Source organism: Podarcis vaucheri, assembly GCF_965113315.1.
Source record: "Podarcis vaucheri genome assembly, chromosome: 4".
Taxonomy (NCBI): Eukaryota; Metazoa; Chordata; class Lepidosauria; order Squamata; family Lacertidae; genus Podarcis; species Podarcis vaucheri.
The window spans coordinates 107,757,562-107,772,164 of record NC_138762.1 but is presented as its reverse complement, the minus strand read 5'-3'; positions in this window follow the sequence as shown (position 1 = coordinate 107,772,164).

Sequence of the window (14,603 nt, the reverse complement as noted above, 5' to 3'; positions counted from 1 at the left end):
CCGGAGGTCCGTTCTTAACCTGAAACTGTTCTTAATCTGAAGCACCACTTTAGCTAATGGGGCCTCCTGCTGCTGCCGCCACACGATTTCTGTTCTCATCCTGAAGCAAAGTTCTTAACCCGAGGTACTATTTCTGGGTTAGCGGAGTCTGTAACCTGAAGCGTTATGTAACCCAAGATACCACTGTAATCTCAAAGGGAGCTCTTAAGGCTTGTCACCAACAGAAAGTGGTGGATCCTTCCAGCTATCACCTGGGAGCTCTCCTTTCTTCTAGGTCTGAAGAAGTTATGACTGGCCAGTACCTCATCTAACTTTTCCAAAAGCTTGCCCCTTAGCATCTGCCAAGTATGTACAGTCTATGACTAGTCCCTCACTATGACTGCATTTTTTTTTAATAAAAAAAAGGTTATAAGGCTGAATAAAAATAACAAGTGTCAGAATGGAAGGCAAAAGAAAAGGGGACAAAAGAAGAAAATTTCAAAAAGCCTCTTCTTGAACTGAGCATCAGGGATTCCAGACTATACTGAAAATGCTAAATTCCTGGGCAAGTATGCTTTTGTGTGTGCGTCATACACACACACACACACACACACACACACACACTACCTTCCAGATGAGCAGAAGAAAATGGAAGCTTCGCAATAGAAGGAGGAATATATTTTATTGATGTCTCCCCTTCATGCGCTCACTCGCTCAGATACATCCAGCAAAGACAAAGAGGGCTGCACTAAATTATCAAAAACAAAACTGAATAATTTGTGAAACAGTACTGAATAAGAAATGTCCAAAAGTGCCCAACAGGTTGCAAGCCCCACACACTGTTAACAGAATATTCAGTTGTTACAAGAATATTTTTTTTCATTCTTTCTGAATGCTTTCTTTGGCCAGCATAAAAATCATTGTATAGCATGAATGTGACTCCTTCTGAGTCAAGTATCTGAGGAATTTGAAGAAAAGCTAAAGTAGTTTTGATGAGATCTGGAAGTGTTTGTGCAAGGCCTTCCTCTTCCTCTTCCTCTTCTATTCCATTGGTGAATGGCTTCTCATAATATTTTTCAACGCAATTTCACAGTGAAAACATCAATAATAAAAACAATCCCATTTATTTTGTTGTTGTTGTCGTTTAGTCATGTTTGACTCTTCGTGACCCTATGGACCAGAGCACGCCAGGCACTCTTGTTTTCCACTGCCTCCCGCAGCTTGATCAAACTCATGTTCGTAGCTTCGAGAACACTGTCCAACCGCCTCGTCCTCTGTCGTCCCCTTCTCCTTGTGCCCTCCATCTTTCCCAACATCAGGGTCTTTTCCAGGGAGTCTTCTCTTCTCATGAGGTGATCAAAGTATTGGAGCCTCAGCTTCAGGACCTGTCCTTCCAGTGAGCACTCAGGGCTAAAGCAGGCGTCTTTTAATTTCGTGACTGCTGTCACCATCTGCAGTGATTATGGAGCCCAAGAAAGTAAAATCTCTCACTGCCTCCATTTCTTCCCCTTCTATTTGCCAGGAGTTGATGGGACCAGTGGCCATGATCTTAGGGTTTGTTTTTTTTATGTTGAGCTCCAGACCATATTTTGCGCTCTCCTCTTTCACCCTCATTAAGAGGTTCTTTAATTCCTCCTCACTTTCTGCCATCAAAGTTGTGTCATCTGCATATCTGTTGATATTTCTTCCGGCAATCTTAATTCCGGCTTCGGATTCATCCTGTCCAGCCTTTCACATGATAATTCTGCTTTTAAGTTAAATAAGCAGGGAGACAATATACAGCCTTATCGCACTCCTTTCCCATTTTGAACCAATCAGTTGTTCCATATCCAGTTCTAACTGTAGCGTCTTGTCCCACATAGAGATTTCTCAGGAGACAAACAGTAGACGCCACCAAACTCAAAGCCCAGTTCACATATTGTCTGCACATACCCTGCTCAGTCTTCCATCAGTACATCATAACTGTTCCTTAAGTGTGCCAGTAGTTCTTTAGAACAACGAGCAAGAAAAGAAAGGGTGTATTTGTCAAATCTCATTTCTTTTCCCAATAATATGATTGAAATGAGTGTCATTATTAACATAAAATGGGAATTGAGCTCTTGAGCTGAGAGGGGCAATCAGTAACAAAGAGCAGTAATAAGATAACAATCATGTTATCATCAGGTGATGACTCCCTGATTGTGATGGATTAAACAATTGCAACGTTTTATTACTTCTCTCCACTTCCCTCCTGCAGAAATATCACAGCGGCAGTCATGACAATTTCCACCCCCAATATAAATTTGACTTCCAGTGATGGTAGATCATTTATTCAGTGTTGTTAAACTGGCATCTTAATGCAGGTGCTCTGTCGCCATTAACATGCTTAATGACCACAAAAGGAATATAGAGAAGGATCAATTAAAAAGAGGGAGTTAGCCCACCCACAGCTTGAAAACTTATGTGGGCCACCACTAATGAAATGGAGTTCTCCAGGGTCCTTGTTCTGAAGCTCAAATATGCCAGACAGTTAATCAATTGAGATAGATGTCAACTAGAGCTTGCACTCTGCTGCATCACTCTTCCTCAAAGGGGAAAAAGGAGAGGAGGGGGGAGCACTGTTAGGTGGGACAAGAGTGAAAAGGGTCCATCAGCTGCAGTAACTAAGGTCATTTATTTATTATTAGTTACTGTTTTGTGTTAGCTACACTGCTTCCTCAAGAAGTATGGCTAAAATGGCAAAAGGAAAGAGAAAAGATTTTTATCTTCGTTCCCTGGGGTTATGCAAGTGCATTTTGAATTATCCGCGGGCTAAACATCTTTGCTGGCAAAGACACAGCAAGCAGCTTGTGTTGTTTGCAAAACATCCATTATCCCTTCCCGCCAACCAATCCAGGCAGCTTTCCGAAAGCCAGTGCTACCCCAGCGGGATTTTCTTTTGATCATTTTGGAGCCTGTTGGTGTGGTAAAGGAACAACAAGAACTTCAGGTACAGCAGGGAGAATCTGGACCATGTACAAGCTGACTCGGACAAACAAGCGAACTCCATCTTGCTGCAACATCCTTATCCTCATGCCGTCCCCCTAAGATCCCAGGGCAGGTTACCACAGTTTGAAATATATTATAAACGTTTAAAATTTAAAAAAATGTAACAATTACAAAACAAATGCCTGAGCCTCTTGTGCTTTAGTGTGTGGGCATTTCCTAAACTTCTGCTCCCTTTTCTCAATTGCTGCCTTCAGGCTTGACCCTTGTCTGGCTTTGACTGCTTCTGGCCCTCTGAAATTCCACTGTTTGCTTTGATCTTGCTGGGTCTGACGGTGCATCATCTTGTGCCCCGTCTGATCCTTCTTTTCCCCCTCTCTGCCAGCTTCTGGTGCCCTGTCTCAGCCGCTTGCTCAGCTCCTGGAGTCCAGTAGGCTGCAGCTTGACCCCTGCAGTGGCCTTGACACTTCAAAGTTGCCACAGAAATGTCAGCCTTGAGCCATAGCCTACTCACTGTGCATCCCTGTCCCGTTAAAAAAGGAGATTGGAACAGAAGAGGGAGGTATTTTTTATTTTATTTTTTTATTCAAATTATTTTTAGGCTACTTTTCTGGGCAAATGTCTTTCCAAAGCAGCTGACAGTTAAAAAGATAATACATAAAAATAACAACAATACAGAAAAAATTAAATCCTAACATAACAATTCAGCAACACTCTGCACAGATTTTCTTTTCATCAAGCTAGAATATAATTCAGTAGCCAAACCATCATCCAACTGAAAGAAGTAGGTCTGGAAGTTAAGACCTTCTTCTGAGACCAGGGATGAGGTAAGTGCTAACTGTGGAGGGGCCTTCTAAACTGTAGCACCCCAATTGTGGAATTTAAGTCTTTTAAAATGTTTTTAATTGCTGGTTTTAAACTGCTTTTATTGATAATTTTAATATTTCTTACAACCTGCTGTGAGCTTCTGTTACAATCAAGCAGTAGACGCATTTTTGATAAATAAAATAAAAGTGAATTCCCCCCCCCCCAGCTGTATGCCTGGCAACTGCTCTGTTCTCTTTGAGGTAGCAGGCAGAAACTTGTCTATTCTCCCAGGTTTTTAGACTACTTTTCATACACTTTTTTAAACACTAGTAGTTTCACTAAGTGGCATATTTGGATGTTTGTGCTTTTTTAAAATTTGCATTTGTTTTTGCCTTATTGTTCTTACTGTATTTAGATTGCACAGTAAACTGCTATGGGATATATATATAATGTGAAAGGTGGCATATAAATGTCCAAATAAATAAATTTATTAATGTATTTAAATGTATTTAAACCGTATTATAAATTGTATTATGGGACTTAAACTGCCAAAATGCTTGTTCTCAGTGATTCGGATCCACCTTCTGCCACTGCCTCTGCTGTTAATGGGTTAATTAATGAATAATTATGCCAATTGTGCAAGCCAGCAAAACAACAATGATTCAGTTCCAGTTTTATTCCGGTCTGTGATTTTGAACACGATGCACAATATTTTAATATTTATAAACCATCTTTCAACACAGATTCACAAGGTGGTGTGCACAATCACAGAACCACAGAGTTGGAAGGGTCATCTAGTCCAACCCACTGCAATGCCAGAATCTCAGCTAAAGCATCCATGACAGATGGCCATCCAACCTCTGCTTAGAAACCTCCAAGGAAGGAGAGTCCACAACCTCTCTCAAGAGACCATTCCGCTGTTGAGCAGCTCTTACTATCAGAAAGTTCTTCCTGATATTTAGTCAGAATCTCATTTCTTGTATAAATACTCAATCCAAAGAAAACTATGGGTGGCATTCAAGTGTTACTCAGAGCAGACTCATTGAAATGAATGGACCTAACTTCGTTATGCCCATTAATTTTAGTGGGGGTGGAGCAGGAACTGGCTGGCCCTCCTGGTCAATCACAAAGGAGCTGGTGCCCTGGCATTTATGTCAGTGGTGTACTCTCAATAGTCCTCCTTCTACTTGCAGTGCTCTCTCTCTCACCCCCCCCCCCACTTTGGTGAGGTGGGCTAAGGTAATTGCCCACAGGGTGCTGGGAATGAATTTTGTTTGCATGTGCTTGAATGGCCATCTGGACTCCATTTTTCACCTCTTCTGTGTTCCCTAGAATTGTAATTGGCATGTAATTGGTGTGTAGTTTGGTTATTTAACTTGCTGCTGTGGTTACTTGATCGTCATTTAATGTGGGAAAGTAATGGATTTAAGGAATGTCAAGGTTAAGCACCCTGAGGCAGCCTTGTGTGAAGAACATTTTCCAACCACCTTTCATAAATCTAGTGGGTGCCCAAAAAGCCCAGTGGAGATGGGGTGCACAGGTTAGGTACCTATACCCATGGTACCCCTGGCAAGGGATGGATAATTTCGCTTCCCATCATTCACTGTGGATGGAGACGTGCCTAGCTGATCATGCTTAGGGGCCTGGAGAGTTGTGTCTCTACCAGCTTCTACTTTCAAGATGTGGTTGATTGGCCGCCAATCTTAATGTTATGTAATAAGTATTGCAAAGCACACACAGAATGTCAATGCAGCATCAAAAATTTGAAAGACACCTTGCTGTCTTGTTGCTTCATTTAGGTCTTGGTTTGGAGGACATTTACAAAACAAAAACAAAAAAACAAAGGTAATTAAGCCTATTACGGATAATACTGTAAACAGTTCTGGTGTCACAATTTAAGAAGGATGTTGACAAGCTGAAATATGTGCAGAGAAGGACAACCAAGATGATCAAGGGTATGGAAACTAAGCCTTATGAGGAGCGCTTGAAGGAGCTGGGTACGTTTAGCCGGGTAAAGAGGAGACTGAGAGGAGATATGATAGCCATCTTCAAATATCTGAAGGGCTGTTACAATGAAGAGGAAACAAGCTTGTTTTCTCCTGCCCTGGAGCATAGGAGCTGAACCAATGGCTTCCAGTTTTAAGGAAGGAGATTCCAACTAAACATCGGGAAGAACTTTCTGATCCTAAGAGCTGCTCAACAGTGGAATGGTCTCCCTCGGGAGGTTGTGGACTCTCCTTCTTTGGAGGCTTTTAAGCAGAGGTTGTGTATGATCTAATTGAAATTCCTGGGTTACAGGGGATTAGACTAGATGACTCTCAAGGTCCCTTCCAAGTCTACAATTCTATTATTATATGCACAACATTCTTTCAGATTCATTCTGCCAAAAAAAAACCCCACCAATTCTGCTTATACACAAAAGCAGAGAATGTGGAACCAATGTAGATACAGAGGTGACATATGAAAATAGGGACAGGTTTTTACAAATCCCTACCTGGACTGAGGATTAATAATTTGTTTACTTTGAAAGTTTTTCATTTGACTTTTCTATGGAAAGTCATCCTCTTGCATTCCAATCACGTTCCCTCCTTCACACTCTTTCTTTGTATTGGCTTAACCTAATTAGCGTTCACAGTTAATGCAATAGCCATTGGTGGTGATGGGCTGTGAGCCCCCTGGAAAAAGCTCCTGCCGTCTAATCTCATCAATGTCCGCTATCAATCCAGCTGTGTATGGCAATCATTGCCGAAAGGTCATAGAAGTCCTTCACTGCAGTTTGCCCGTTTTGCAAGTAGCTTCTTTTCTAATCGCCTTTCCCAACCAACATCTTCTGGAATCTAAACCTGCATGCAGAGCATGAGAGGCCGAGATAGGAACCAGAGGCAGTTTATTTTTAAAACAGTATTATTGCATGACGATGGGAGTAAATCATCTGATAAGAGTTACAAACACTCTGCCAGCACGATTTCTTTCCTGCTTTTCTAACCTGCAGTTGAAAAAGGAGTCTGGCATATACAAACAGTCATTGTAGAAGCAGAAATAGCCTCTCTCTCTCCAGGACATTTGAAGGTCACAGATGAGATAATGAAGAAAAGATGCCTACCAGGTGCTGACTGGAGAGCAATGATTAAGAAAGGACAAAGTCTCCAAATGATACTCGCAAGATGGAAAAGATCTCTCCCTCAAGCGTTGCGAAGGTAAAAAAAAAACCCCAACCCTTTTAAAATACTTTAAATAAGCAGAAATGACTTCGTGATGAGCCACTGTCTCACATCAGACCCCAAAAGAAGTTTTGAACTCTCATTTCTGCCTGAGTAAGCCACCTTCTCCAATAAGTGATTAAAGTAGCTACTTAGGCACCAGTGAAAGGCAATTAAGCGCTAATGATTGCTGCATTTTTAAAAGATATACGTTTTAATGCTTTTATTCATTATTTATATTGGAGTGCCACGGCTTGTATAAGTTAATTCAAATGTTTTTAAACACCACACTGAGGAGCAAAGCCCAACAGATATGTGAAAAAAATGTCTCTCAGGCGGTGATTCCACGTTCCACCAAGAGTGCTGTTTATTTGTGTGCTCATAAAATGAACAGACTCATGATGGGTGGAGTAAGCAAAGGTGAGGCTTTTGCACTGGACACCTAGGAGAACACAATGTATCTGTGTGATCGGAAAACAATCAAGCATTTTGTCACCTCTGCAATTCCAGCCAATGAGGCCTGGCCCCAAACTGTGAAAGGTCAAGAGGACCACTTTTGCCCACTCTGCACTGTTATTGCAACAGTATCCTGAAGTTCAGTACTTTTTCAGGCAGGGGGAGGAGGTGGAGTAAAGGTGTGCCTTCCTCCCCATCAGGAACAAGGGGGGAATCAAATTAGCTTTGCCCAATGATTGAAGTAAAAATCAAAGGTTGTCACAGTGTGGTGGGCGCTGCGAATCATGCCAGGAGGATGCAGAACCCAGAGGACACCAAAGGGCAGCCCCCACCATTTTCTCCCTAGTGGTGTCAGGAGACCAGCAATGCCTCCTGTTCACCAAGAGGTTGCTGTAGAAGTGGCATGGGGGGGGGGGCTGCCTGGGAGGCAGCAGATCTGGCGTCCACAGAGCAGGCCACAATCATTGCTGCCACTGTGGCAGTGGCAGCAGCAGGCGGCAATGTATTCCTTCAAACTCAAATCTGCTATGATATACATTAATCTTGGGAATACATCAAAATTAGAATCTGGTAACTGATAAATTGCAACAAGGCAGTCTGGGTGCCTTATCTCTACTAAGTATAGGAGCAGATTAGTTTTGACTTTGCAATTAGGCATAGTAGGAGATTTTCCCCCAAATATAAATACAGTGAAAGTATACAAAAATAAATATTATTTTCCATCTTACTGTAAGTTTCATTTCATTTCTGAAAATAAAAATTTGTTCTACGGTTTATTAGGGTCTCTAAAGATCTTAATCTGGCCCTGCTTAATTGATTTCAATAGGAGTGAGTGAGTTAACTCCCCACTGATTCCAGTGGGCCTTAAATGTGCTTAACTTTGATTGGCTTGTTGCCTCTCTATATTCTGAGCACTGTGTATTAGAATACTGCTGCACGGTACTGTAAATTACAATTATTCAACCTGTCATATAAAATTCTGTTCAAACCGTCATATTACTTCTGTGTATGCATGTGCACAGCTATAATCAACCAAAATTAAAATGTGACAAAGCTGTAAAATGTCTAAAGTCATTTTTGGAACTCATGCCTCATTTCACAGGAATACTTGATGGATTGTACAACAAAACAAGAGAAATTTCCATATAATACATGACAATAGATGTGGATTCTACCTGAGGGATTCTAATATTCTCCAGCAGAGATAATAATATTTTTGGCAGCCCCTGTTACAACTGTCTACTGAAGACTGGCTCCACAGACTCACCCACATGAATGACCCTTTGCAGGACCAATTTAGAGGACTGGGGCAGGGGCATGGTCTGCAACAGGGCTGCAGAACTTGTAACCCACCAAACCAAATCCAGAATGCAAACCTTATTTGCAGCCTGAAAGGTACTTGAAAACACCTTGATTGTGGCAGTCCTGGGCAGGCAGCAAAACAGGAAGTTTCTTCAGCCTCTAACTGGCTTGAGGAACTGGATGTTTATAATTGTGATATGAACTGACATGATCTGTAAGGCTGACCATACCATTAGGACAGCCTCAGGTGGCAGGTGTTGCGTGGCAAGGTGCCAAACTCTCCCGGGATGTTGAAATAAAGACACATGAAACAGTATTTTGGGTTAATGGGTGAAAAAGGCCACAACTTTATTGGTTACAGAATGTGAATGGTATTGGCTTAGGCACTGGAAACCACATGACTATATCTGATTCTTGCCCATCCACAGGAAGTCTTAGAAGGGTTTACCACCAGTAGGGGGAGCCCAGCTGATGCACATCAACTAGGAACTCCCCCAGGGTCACTGCTAGGGATTGTGCCATGGGGCTCTGGGGCTTCAGACAGAGACCACGCCCCTTGGATTCCTTTAACAGAATACCACTGAATTAGGAAGGGTAGGTGATGGCCACTACCACCCCTCCTCTTCAACCAAATACTCCAATGCTTTGGAGGACAGGATCGTGCATGCCGTGTTAGCTGCCTTGTGCACCTGAAACTAGCGGAGGGTAGTCTTACATTGGATTTTCTTCTTGGAATGTCTGCATGTGCATTGACCAACTTGAGCTTTGTCTTGGGCAACAATATTTATTGTGTCAGCCCCGGATCTCCCAAACTAAAGTGTTATGGTGAAATCCTAACCCAAAATGGCTCAGCAGAGTGATGGAACCACTGCTGTACCAGAGACATGCTGAGCATGCCGGCAGAGGCAGAAGGATATGTTTATGGGGGAGGCAAGTCATTGTGCCACCAAGAAACTGAGGTCAATTCCATAATGTGATGGCAGTGAGATTGCTTCAATATCAAAGTGATCTGAAGCTGTTGCAGTCTCTCCCCACCTTGGAACACCCTTTCTACTGGCGGCGGCTGGCACAGGACCCACAGGCAGAAGAGAGAGCCCTGTGCCAGAAGAATATATGACAGGCTAAATAACTGTAATTTACAGTACTGTGCAGTGGTATTCTAATACACAGTGTTCAGCATATACAGAGGCAACAAGCCAATCAAAGTTACAGCCATATACAAACAATGATGTTCAAATGCAGAACGTGGAACTAAGAAGTCACCCAGAATTTCATATGGATGGTAGTACTTTTTCGAGCCATCATCATCACTAGTAATTTCAGAGGTCATATATATACAACACCCACATAGAACTGCCACTTTGTCCACAAGCACTGCCTCCAATGTAGCCCAGTTGTGAGTCCAATTCTGTCTCCATAGGCTCTGGAGGCAATTGCATAGGGTCACAGTCATGGACAAACAGTGAAGTTCAAATGTACAAATACACAGACTCAGAGCAATACACAGACTCAGCACATACTGGAAGAATATCATGCTCTGAAGTAATTGTTGGGAGCATATTTTTAGTGCTTAACACAAAGCACCACAATTCTTAATGCCTTTCCCTATGACAGTAAAATTGCTATAAAAACAAATGTTATAAATAGGTGTGATCCTGTGCTAAAGAGACTGCTTTAAATTGGGTTGTATTCAATAGAAAGAGCTGGATGTTGAAAACATATTCAGTGAAGCTTTTATTCTCTGAAAACTTTCACTACCATTAAATAAATATAATGTTGATAAATTTTGAAACAATGAGGGGAATCTTCCAGAGGTTCGATGAATTGTTCACATTCCAGATGTACCTTCTGCATGTATCAGTAGATTCCCAATGTCATTCTGTCAAATGCGGAAAGGTTGTGCTGGAATTAAATACTCTTGTTGAAACAGAACACAGGAGAGGAAGTTGATTTAACCTGACAGTTCCCAAGAAATAATCATTCTGACTTGTCAAAGATGGTGTGTGCCATGACCCCTTTGTTTTTCAAAGTGAAAGCAACTACAAAAAGGAGGAGTAAGATATCGTAAGACATCCTTAAAATAACAAAATTAAGGAGTTCAAAATGTTCTCCAATATTAAAATAAATAATGCTATGGAAAGCAAATAGAAAGATCCATCTGTGCCATATTGCATTTGATGTGAATTGGCTGAACAGGCATGACAGCATGGGAAATTCACAGTTATTTCAACACCTCAGAAAGCAATGGTCACAGCAACATGTTCACAGTTCATTTTTATGAGGGAATGAAAAGTAAGTTTGGCTTGGACTGAAGCCTCTCACAGGTCCTAAGGTCAGAAGCAGCTGTGTATGACAGGCTGGGAACTGGAAAGATTGGTGGTCTTGAAACCTGGAAGTAGTGTAGAATACAATTCTAAATTCAGGCTTAATTCACACATTGCTACAGTCAAATGATAGCCTCTTATCTGTGGGTTTTAGACAACTTGCTCTGGTAATATAGGATGAAGACAGCATGGGATAGGACAAAATAGCACAGTTTCTTCTTGTATGAGCATTGCCTTCAGTGGAGGTGGACAAACAGTTGCATGGAAAGGAACCACAAAGTTGCCTCCAAACCCATGGCTTCTTCATCTATAAATTACTGGACCAGTGCAGAAAGAACTCACTTGTAAGCTGCAACCATGTGTGAATTTAGCACAACTCACCTCTTTAATGCAGTTCTTGCAGGTAAAATGCTCTTTGCAGAATTTACAACCCAAGGGAGATAGCAAGGGCCAAGTAATTGAGATGGCTGAAATCCACAAGTCAAATTCACAAGTTCAGCCAGATGGATAAATACACTGTCAATGGAGCAGGGTTGTCTGAAGACATTTTGCTGCCTGCAAGAGTTATGATGCATAGTATTCTAGCACCAACATGATTCATGCTATTTATGCTACCTGTCTACACTTCCTGTCTCCACTTCCTATAGGGCCAAAGTCACCTTTTTTTTGCACACAGCAGTCATCAGACAAGATGCTCTACAAATTGCATTGTACCAAATCTTATCAGCAGTTGGCTTAAAATCCTGCTAATAACTTTAAGTAATTAATCCTGGACAATCTGTCTAAATACTTAATGGCAGTAAATAATGATTATGGCATTGGTTATAATGTAATAATTGGTAATAATGATGGCCATTGTTTATGTAGTGTGGGCATGGAGCATTATGAGAAGGGCAGCCTAGTATGTACAATATTTGTAATATGAAAGTGAATAAGGAAGAGCAGATGAGTGAAAAATGTCAAATGTTGAGTGTGGGAACTAAACTGGTGCCAGGAATGTTTCAAGTTTGTGAATTCTGAAATGGCATCCAATGTGGAGGACTAGATTTGCTGAGATTGGAGTTCAAATCCCTATTCAGTCATGAAACTCAGTGGTGACCTTGGGCCTATCACTATCTGTCACTCTAAACTACCGTATTTTTCTCTCTATAAGACACATTTTCCCCCTCTTAAAAAGTAAGGGGAAATGTGTGTGCGTCTTATGGAGCAAATGCAGGCAGTAGGCTCTGCTCAGTGCTCCCTTTAAAGAGCGCAGGGAGTGTGTGAGCGGCTCCACGGGGCTTTTCCCCGAGGAGGGACTGAGGGGCTGCCCTTCTACCTCCTCTGGGAAAAGCCCCCAAGAGCCGCACACACACACTCTGCACACTCATTAAAGGGAGTGCGGCTCTTGGGGGAGCCTTAGCCACACGCAGCCTCTCCTGGGCAGGGGATGAAGGCTCCCCTTGCCCGGGAGAGGCTGTGCGCAACTATCCCATAAGCCAGAACAGCAAGCGGGATAGCTACACAGCGATCCTGCTGACTGTCCTGGCTTCTGGGATTCAGAATATTTTTTTTTCTTGTTTTCCTCTTCCAAAAACTAGGTTCATCTTATGGTCTGGTGCGTCTTATAGAGTACCTGGTCATCGCCAGGTATAGTCTATATTGGGAGCACAAATGCTTTCAATTTTCTTTATTGGTATACAGGCCTTAACAATCAAATACAGTATATGTTATGATCATTTATCAAGGCAAGCACATAAAAGAAAAACACAATTATCATGTACACAAGTTTTGGCATTTAAAGTAAGAGTATAACAATGCCTGTGAGCAGTCAGAAATAGTTAAAATACAGACAATTGTGACTTCCCTTTAATAGTAGTGCCCTGGATTTGATGGTGACAACGAGAAAGTTTTTTTGCACTGTAGCACTGCAACTGAAATTTAGGGCTTGCATACCCTCACCCTCCAACATTTCTCCCACACATCTTACTGGGCTGCCCAGCTACTATGGGCAGCTTCCAGTTCCTATAAAACATAAGGAAATGTGAAACACCAAACTTCTCTGTACTGTACAGGATTGGCTTCAGACAGTTCAGTGGCCAGATAATTCCATACACTCCAACATTTCTCCAATGAAAATAGGGATGTCCTAAGAAAAAGCAGTACATTCCGGGATCAAATCAGAAACCGGTACAGCTTCTCTAAATCAAGGACATCCCTGGAAAATAGGGACACTTGGAGGGTCTGGGGTTGTCCACACCTCTGTTTGCCCCGCTGCTTCCTCCCTGAGAAAACCCACTGAATTGGACAAAACAGCTATCAGGTTTTCTGCAGATTGCTGTTTGTACTGGTTCAGTGGCAAAGATCATGTTTTCTGGGGAAAGCTGTGGGGCAAATGAAACACTACTCAGACCCATGCCTAGGAAGCATTGGGCACATGGGAAACCTCTTAGACCAGAGCTTTCTAGGCATAGGACGAGCCCTTAGAATTCATCTGAATTTCTCATCAGCTGATTGTTATGATCATTTAGGGCAATATGTTGCTTCAGATATCCTGGTCCCAAGTTTTTCAGGGCTTTATAGCTCAATATTAAAACCTCTCACCAGATTGCTACTGCCTTATGGCTTCTTTTCCTGTTTCATCCCCTTGCTAATCCAACCCCAATATCAGATGGAGAAGCAGCACTTAGGTATAATTTTCAATGGAGGAGGAGGGCCTAATTGGATGGCCATACCAGACCTTAGCAGAATGGGGAACTGACTGAAGAGCCAGTTGTTGGAGGTGTTGCACACCAAACATTTGCCGCCCTGAAAGGTGCCTCAAATCCAGTGCTTGAGGTTGCTGGCTTACCTCACCTCACAACAGAGCCCAAATTTAAGTTGGGTCATTCTTGGAAAAGCCCACAATAGGGGAAGAAGCACACGCACATGGCGTTTCATTGAAACTACAGATGAACTTGTGAGCTAGCAAATTTAGAACTTTGTCCCAGGTTCAAGCGTAAACTTTGAACATTACAATTTCACTTCTTTCTCACTATGAATTTCAGGTGAAAACCATCAAATGAACCAATTTATATGAAAACATTTTTCACATTGCCTCATGTTTCCCTGCTGAGACAGTTTTAAATTCTAAAAATACATTTTCTTACATTTTTCATAGGGATACTATGAAATTCTGCAATCAAAACAGATCTCTTGATATCTCTCTTGCTGTTATAGCCAAGCTACTATATTTTTCTTTTGATTTTCTTCTCAGTGGTATCTCTCTCTCTGAGTAGTATATACATATATACTTTTAGTTCTTTTTCTATTGTAGCGAGTGAAACTTCCATTCTTTAAGCATGGCTTCTCCCACATACAAATCTGATTCAAGTCTGTGAATGTATGACAAAACTCCCACAGCCAATAATCCAGCCTGGAGGTTTGGTTCTTTCTGTACAAGAATGATGTTGTCTATTGTGAGGTAAAACTTATTTTTAAAATAATAATAATAATAATTTTATTAGGTCTCCAACAATATTTCAAAGCATTTATCAATATATCCAATTTTTTAACATACAAAGTTTCTTCTTGACTTCCCACCCCTCCTTTC